Raw genomic sequence first — 8,508 nt, forward strand, 5'->3', positions numbered from 1 at the left:
GTGACGACTTCACCGCATTAAAAAAAAAAAAAAAAAAGCCACACATTCAAATCTGCCCTCACCTCTGCTAAACAAGAATACCCTTGTATCCTTTATCCCAAAACCCCAAAAATCTATTCAACACCCTTAACTCATTCCTTGGCCCCCTCAACTCTGCAGAAGACTACTGCAAGTGTCAAATATAAGATTTATTAAACAAGACAAGTCTTCAAGCTCTTTGGAGAACTTCTCTCCAAATTACTAATCCCCACTTGACCACATGCCTCTCGACTTCATCAACCATGCTTGTCCCAGCCCCAACCTCTCTTCACTCTCATGTACAGCACCATGGAACCCATGGTGCTTAATAAATAAATAATAACCTCCAACTTATTAACTTCGGGTATCTTCCCTTCTGCTTTCAAACATGCCACAATCTCGATAAACGAGCTGACAGGCAGCAGGGACAGCGACAGAGCGGAGGACGGCGGGGAGGCTGCCGGTGTGCGAGGAGCCGCCACATACATGGTGATAGGATCCGGGGCTAGGATGACCGCTCTGATGGCGACATGCAGAGGACACCCTGAGACAAGACAACCTATTTCTTTTTGATATACTATTATTAATTTGCCAAACAAGATGGCAGAAGGTGCCTGACTACGAACTAGTGCTGAGAAGATCCCTGAGGATCAGGAACAGGATTCCGGCTCTGCTTCAAGTGCTGGCGGAGGAAGTGGCATGACCCTTAAGGAGATCGGGCTAGTAAGTGCCTGTGGTATTATTGTAGGAAATATCATCGGCTCTGGGCTCTTTGTGTCTCCAAAGGGAGTACTAAAGAATGCTGGTTCGGTGGGTATGGCCCTTATTGTGTGGATCTTCACCGGAGTGATCACTGCAGTGGTTTCCCTATGTTATGCAGAGCTTGGAGTCACCATACCCAAATCTGGGGGAGACTTCATATGTTAAGGATATCTTTGGTGGACTAGCAGGTTTCCTCCAGCTTTGGATTGCCGTACTAGTAATTTATCCTACTAACCAGGCAGTCATTGCATTGACCTTTTCAAACTACGTACTGCAGCCCCTCATCCCAACATGTTTTGCACCTGAATCAGGACTGCGTCTATTGGCAGCTGTCTGTCTACTGCTGCTCGCCTGGGTGAACTGTGCCAGTGTACAATGGGCCACTCGAGTTCCAGACATGTTTACAGCTGGGAAGCTGCGTGAATTGGGACTGATCATAATTATGGGAATTGTCCAGATCTGCAAAGGGGAATATTTCTGGCTGGAAACAAAGAATGCTTTCGAGAATTTCCAGGAGCCGGACATTGGTCTCATTGCACTGGCGTTCCTTCAAGGATCTTTTGCATATGGTGGCTGGAACCCTCTTTACTATGTCACAGAGGAGCTAGTGAATCCCTACAAGAACCTCCCACATGCCTTCTTCAGCTCTATTCCACTTGTCACCTTTATGTTTTTGCTAACATTGCCTATGTGACAGCCATGTCCCCTCAAGAGCTACTGGCTTCCAATGCCGTGGCTGACATTTAGTGAAGAATTGCTAGGTCTCATGGCCTGGATAATGCCATTATCTGCTGCTTTGTACACATTTGGAGGAGGAGTCAATGGATCTCTATTTACTTCTTCCAGGTTATTTTTTGCTGGGGCAAGAGAGGGTCATTTACCAATTGTCCTAGCCATGATCCACATTAAAACGATGCACCCCAATCCCAGCACTTCTATTCACGTGTCTCTCCACTCTACTCATGTTGGTAACTAGTGACATGTATACTCTGATCAATGATGTTGGCTTCATCAACTACCTGTTCTATGGTGTTACCGTGGCGGGGCAGATTGGCTGCTTCCATCTGAGGACAGACATCCCTCGGCCAATAAAGGTTAACCTCATATTTCCAGTTATCTACCTCCTCCTTCTGGGCTTCTCTGCTGGTCTTCAGCTTGTATTCTGACCCTGTTGTCTGCGGAATAGGCCTGGCCATCATGCTTACTGGTGTCCCTGTGTACTTTCTTGGAGTCCATTGGCAAAACAAGCCTCAATGTTTCAATAACTTTGTTGACGCAATGACACGAGCGGGCCAGAAGCTGTGTGTGCTGGTTTATCCTCAGATGGACAGTGAAGATGAGGGTGAGGAGACAAAAGAGCAGAAAGCTCCAATCTATAAGCCAGGGTCTGAAGATGGTGCTCATGCCTGAGCTTCGTTACTCCTCCATTGAGAATTCACTCCAATCCCGCTGCCCCTAAAATCCCATGCTGTCAGGACCACATTATACAGCCCTGCAGAGATCGATGGAACCTGTGTGTATTTGTGAATGTGTATGTGCGTGTGTGCCTCAGTGTGCACAGACTATGCTGGTTATTAGATTTCCTGTCTCCATTGCCCTCAGGTATTTGTGGCGTCCCAGGGTGTAAATCACTCAGTTTAAAGTCAGTGCTACGTTATTGTCTGTACTCGTAAGACCTGCAGTCGTGCATTGTTTCTCTGTAGCTCTGTCTTTTACTGTACTATGGAACTGTTCCTTATCACCACTATATACAGTGCCCTTATTTGCTATACTAGTTTTCCTGATGGGCAGAAGGAAATGCAACACTGCTGTGTCTGGTGGCCTAATGTCTATGCACCTTTGAGTGGAACTTTGAACCCCAAGTGTGTGTCTCTCATGATTCCCAGCAAACGTGCATCTAAAACCTAAATTGGGCTGAAAAATGGCAAATGAGGTTTAACACAGATAAGTGTAAGGTTATGCACATGGGAAGGAGAAACAGATGCTACAATTACTTACTAAATGGGAAACTGCTGGGGAAATCAGACATGGAAAAAGACTTAGGCATCTTAGTCAATAAGAAGCTAAATTGGAGAGCCCAGTGTCAGGCAGCTGCCACCAAAGCAAATAGGGTCATGGGATGCATTAGAAGAGGTCTGGGGACACGAGCTGAAAACATAATTCTCCCTCTGTACAAACCACTTGTCAGACCACACTTGGAGGATTGTGCGCAATTTTGGACGCCGGTGCTCAAGAAAGACATTACTGAACTTGAAAGGGTTCAAAGGTGGGCTTCTAAAATGATAAATGGAGTTGGTTCACTACAATACCCAGAAAGGTTATCAAAATTAGGTCTATTTACTCTAGAAACGAGAAGACTTAGGGGAGACCTAATATATATGTACAAGTATATCAGAGGGCAATACAGAGATCTCTCCAATGAACTGTTTTTTCCAAACGAAGAGAGTGCCCCCTTGTTCTTGTCACAGTCCTTGGTACAAAGACAATTTCTGCACCAGTATAGAAGAGGGTTCTTCACAGTAAGAGCAGTGAGGCTCTGGAATTCTCTTCCTGAGGAAGTGGTGATGGCCAACTCACTGAATGAATTTAAGAAAGGAATGGATGCTTTTCTTGTGAGTAACAGTATAGGTGGTTACGAATAACAGATTATAGGTAGATGGTTGACCCAGCTTAGGGGGAAGGAATTTTTTTCCCTATGGAGAAAATTGGCTTCTACTCTGTGGGTTTTTGCCTTCCCCAGGATCAACAATGCAGAACAGCTGCACTAAAAATAGACTGAACTAGACGGACATAAGGTCTTCCTTCAACCTTCAAAACTATGTTAAATATTACAGATTGCTTCTCATGATTGGCCACAACGGACTTTTATACCAGATCAAGGTACCTGAAAAGCTTGTTAGCCCACCGCGTTCACACTCCTTCCTTGAATCTGCTGCTTAGAAAAGAGCATTTCACATGGCATTACTAAAATAATATTCAGTGCTAAATGAAGGATTACACCTGACAATCGAGGCACACAAAAAAAAAAAAAAAAATGACTCCTTGAATGGTCTGCACCCCACATGTGGACTTTATGGTACACGGCATTCCAACAGTGCAACCTGCTACAAAGGACAGTATTCTATATTGTGGTCTCAGGTTTCCTTTCCCTGTCCATACCAAGGCATGTCAGACCTTATTTCAGTTTAAAGCTGCAGTTAACCAGAGCCCCTTGAGGGCACTCCAGTCTCCTACTACCCAAATGTCCTAGGTACAATCCAGGAGCTCTGAATAATTAAATGCCAGGTGTTTTAATTCTCCAGAAAACTCTACATGTTATATATAATTTTTTTTTTCTTATTTAGGATCTATTGTCTCTGAATGAATGCCCCCTGACGAAGGAAACGCTGAAATGCGCTTTGGGGTGGGTGCAGGCTTCAGGGCATCGTGGTCATTATTACCCGGGTAAGATTTTGGCTGAGATGGCTCTATGACCCTTATGGTGTGCTGGTCGCGCTATTGGGTAAACGCTGTATTATACATTTGTTATATGCATGATTACTTAATTGATCTGTACCTTGCAGCGTTTTTTACTTATACAGATAGATCTCTAAATATTAGACCATTCTGATGCCCTGTATTGCTTGTACCTTTTGGGTATTTTTCTGACGCACATATGCACTTTGTCTCCCCCATGTTACTGTTCTTTTTCCTCTAACAATAAAGTTTATATTTTTCCCTAAAAAAATATTGGGCTTTCTTTGATCGCTTTTTCCCTTTCCTTTTTGAATTAGTTATGTTTGCGATTAGCCCTTAATTTGGTCCTAAACTAGCACCAATATGTGTTATGAATATATGACTATTAACTGTATTATAATGGTGCATTATATATTGCGAAGTATTTGTTTCACGTCTGAATGTAATAAAATGGATCTTGTGCCTTGGGGGGGGGAAAAAAAAAAAAAAAAAAAAAAAAACACACCCTGAAGAAACTGTACCTGGACCCGATCACAACATCCAGCCATAGTCCCTCATTACTGTTCCAGTTCACCTCCAAACTCCTTGAACAGCAAGTCCATGCTGAACTGTCCTCCGACCTCGCATATAACTCAATTATGGCATCTACAGTCCAGATTTTTTCCCACTACTCCACCAAAACTGCTCTGACCAAAATTACTTACGACTAGTGTTGAGCATTCCGATATCGCAAATATCGGATATCGGCCGATAATCGCGGTATCGGAATTCCGATACCGAGTACCGATATTTTTACAATGTCGAATACCGGAATCGGAAGTTCCCATAATGCTATCAGCCAGTTGTGTTAGCCATGTTAACTAATGGCATGGCTGTGATTGGCTGCTGAAATGATGTCGTCATGATGCGCTGTCTACAAGTTCCATCGGGCTATGCCTGCTACAATGACAGTGATTAACACATTAGCCAATGATGAGACAGTAGTAGTCCCATCATCCAGCTAATGTGTTGAATGTAAAAAAAATAAAATACATACTACATTCGTACAACATACATACTACATTCATACGGCATATATACATACTACATCATACATACTACATTCATACAGCATACATACTACATATATACTACATTCATACAACACACTACATACTACATACAATACATTCAGTACATACTCACCATCACTTGGTCACTTTGATCCCGAAGCCAGTGTCATCTCACTGTAAAAAATATTAACAACAACCAATATACTCCCTGATCCACAGAAATCCACAAGTGTCCCACGACGATCTCCTGCAGTGCATCACTGAGAGGTTACTATAGTTCACTGGTCTCACTTTATGGCAAAAGCTGCGTGGGAACTTTCTCACACAGCAATGCCAGAAGTGAGACTAGGGACTATTCTTTTTACAGTGGCTGAGGAATACAGTGCAGAAGAATACCTACCTCCAGTCATTGTATTCCTGGTGCCCCTAGAGAGTGGTTGCATCAGCTGATGCTGCTGTTCTCCACGGGAGAGCATTGTGGGACACTCGTGGATTTCTGCAGATCAGGGAGTATATCAGTGGTTTGTTAATTTAATATTTTTTTATAGATGACACTGGCTTCAGGGATCAAAGTGACAAGTGTTATGAATGGGTCACCGAGGAGGAAAAAACCTAAACATGCTAAACCCAGAAAAACCAGAGAGGTTGGTAACTATGCAGATTGCAGATCCCTGATCCTAACCTCACAACTAGCAGCAGCAGTGGAGTGTTCCTACGATGAACCTAGACGCCTCGTCATGGCCAGAGGACTAAAGCCTAAAGCAAGAAAAGGGTAAAACTAACTGCCCCAGAGCAGACCCCAAAGGAGTAGACAGCCCCCACACATGTATTGACGGTGAAACAAGATGAAAACACAGGCAGGAAAATAGGCTGAGCAAACCATGGGGCCCAAACTAACTAGAAAGGAGAGGAAAGGAAAGACACTGTCTGCAATCTGCCCAAAACACTACAAAATAATGTCCAACACTTCTGATAACAAAGTTAAACCTGAAGTCACTAGACTTCTCCCACTATATCAGCACTCTGAAATATTCTGAGACAGAGCAAAAAGAGGCCAATCTAATAAGGGACAAAAGCAAATTGGCAAATACAGATAAATAAGAGTGGAAATTCAGCACAGCCCCAGCCGGGGCTGGCTGACCACACAAAAAACTGAATAGAACAACAAAATCAAGTGTGAAAAGTAGCAGAGAAACTTAGCTTGAGCTCACTGGAACAGAGCTGAGAACCAAAACCTGGCAGAAGAAATCCCCAGCACCAGAGTAGGGCGTTGGCTGTCTTAAATCCAATCTGAGATTCCTGAGGTCCAATTGCCATCCTCATTATCAGGTGGCAGATCTCTACTGATTAATATCAGCCTCACTACCTCCTGTTACCACCAGAGGGAGCTAGGAACGAGAGCTCAACTGGTAGACCAGAAAGTGAATTCACAAGTGATGGTGAGTATGTACTGTTATATGTACTGTATGTCTATATGTATGTATTGTATGAATGTATTGTATGTAGCATGTATATAGGTTGTAAGAATGTAGTATATATAGTATGTACTATGTATATTTTGTTTTTGTTTTTTTACATTCAACACATTAGCCGGATGATGGGACTACTACTGTCCCATCATTGGCTAATGTGTCAGTCACTGTCATTGTAGCAGGCATCGCCCGATGGGACTTGAAGTCCCATCGGACGATGCCTGCACACACACACACACACACCCCCGGCAGCCCCGCACGGACACGAACAGTGTCCACCCACACTCTCCCCCCCCCCCCCTCCCCAACTGGATGTGCAAGTAAAGAAAGGGTTTATTTTCATTCCGATGTTTATGCCCCATTGACTTGCATGGGTTTCCGGTATCGGAATCAGCAATACCCGATACTTTTTGGGTATCAGTCCGATCCTTCACGATATCAGATGGTATCACTCAACACTACTTACAACTTACTGCCAGAGCCACACTCAAGAAGTAGGACTTTTTCATGTGCAAGAAGTAGAGGCGTTTATTTATAGTAACAATGTGACTATACAATGTGTGTTGTAATCAAGGTAACGTTTTGACCCAATCAGGGGTCTTTCTCAAACCTCACTGCTGGTGTTTTTGTAGGTGCACCCAATTACTGGAGAGAAGGTGGTTGCAAAAGTACAATAAAGGGTATACAAAAATCCAACACTTATAATGGTGGCGCAATGTTAACCTACAAGCTGACCTTGTAGTAGAAAAGAGTAAACCAGAACAAATAAGCCAGGCCAAAAGACAGAAGTCACAGGTAGGGCTGTAGGGAGAATAGGGAAGAAGACTGTGTACCTGACTGTCTTTCATGCATTACTCTCATTCCTGAACAGTATACTAAGGGCAGTAGGAGGAGAATCTGCCGGTGTACAGAAGGAAGGTCCCGCCTGGGGCTGTGCAGTTGGCGCAATATAGATTAAAATGCTGCCGTAGTGGGGTAAAAGAGCACGTTTGTAGAGGTAAAGAGAAACACATACCAAGACATGCCTTATTTATATAACAGGGCGTTCGCCGTCTGTGGTGGAGTGTGCCTGCATTGGTGGCCAGCGGGTTAAAATTGTATACGAACTAGAAAACAGGGGTGGGGAACGAGGGATGGAAGGGGGCACATGCGCTGGAAGGAGGACTGAAAAGAGGCTTGAGCAGCAGAGGACTACGTGGGCGCGTGCACAGTATAAGGAAGTGGGACGCCTCCCAGGGCTGCGGGGTACTCAGTACCGGGCCAGTCTCTCAGATGGGAATGTCACAGCAGCAGTGACCCGGTCTGTGGCCCTGGGCGCCCAATGTATAAAGGGGAATTGAATGGTGGAATGTAGTGGATTAAATGAATAGTTCGTGACGCCACCTGTGGTGTTCGGCAAGGGAGATGTTAAGCCGACGCTGCATGCAGATCCTCTGGGACTGGTGGTATGGCGCAGCAAAGATGTTATAGCTCCCCACAGGTGGAGCTGTAGTCCCAGGGCAGTGTAGATATAGAGGCAAAGGGAAGGCGTAGGTGAGGCAATGTCGGGCACCAGGATGTAGCAGTGCTGAGTGTGTTGGCGCAGGAATAAGTGGAGGACACCAGAGCATGTATTTCCAAAGCTTTACTCACAGTGCAAACACGTGCCTGCCTCCATGCTGTGTCTTCCGGATCAGGGACTCAATCAACCAGGCCAGATGGGATACTCCTTTCCAACACTCCGCCAACATAGGCCTTTCTGAACATCT

The 8,508-nt window shown here is 44.5% G+C and overlaps 1 pseudogene; it reads left to right on the forward strand.

Moving 5' to 3' along the window:
* The first annotated feature begins 249 nt into the window (after positions 1-249).
* Positions 250-2,939, forward strand: LOC141098758 (large neutral amino acids transporter small subunit 2 pseudogene; annotated as a pseudogene).
* Positions 2,940-8,508: the final 5,569 nt, after the last annotated feature.

The sequence above is a fragment of the Dendrobates tinctorius genome, unplaced genomic scaffold, assembly GCF_039654945.1.
Source record: "Dendrobates tinctorius isolate UK_male_01 unplaced genomic scaffold, ASM3965494v1 ptg000095l, whole genome shotgun sequence".
In the NCBI taxonomy this organism is placed as follows: domain Eukaryota; kingdom Metazoa; phylum Chordata; class Amphibia; order Anura; family Dendrobatidae; genus Dendrobates; species Dendrobates tinctorius.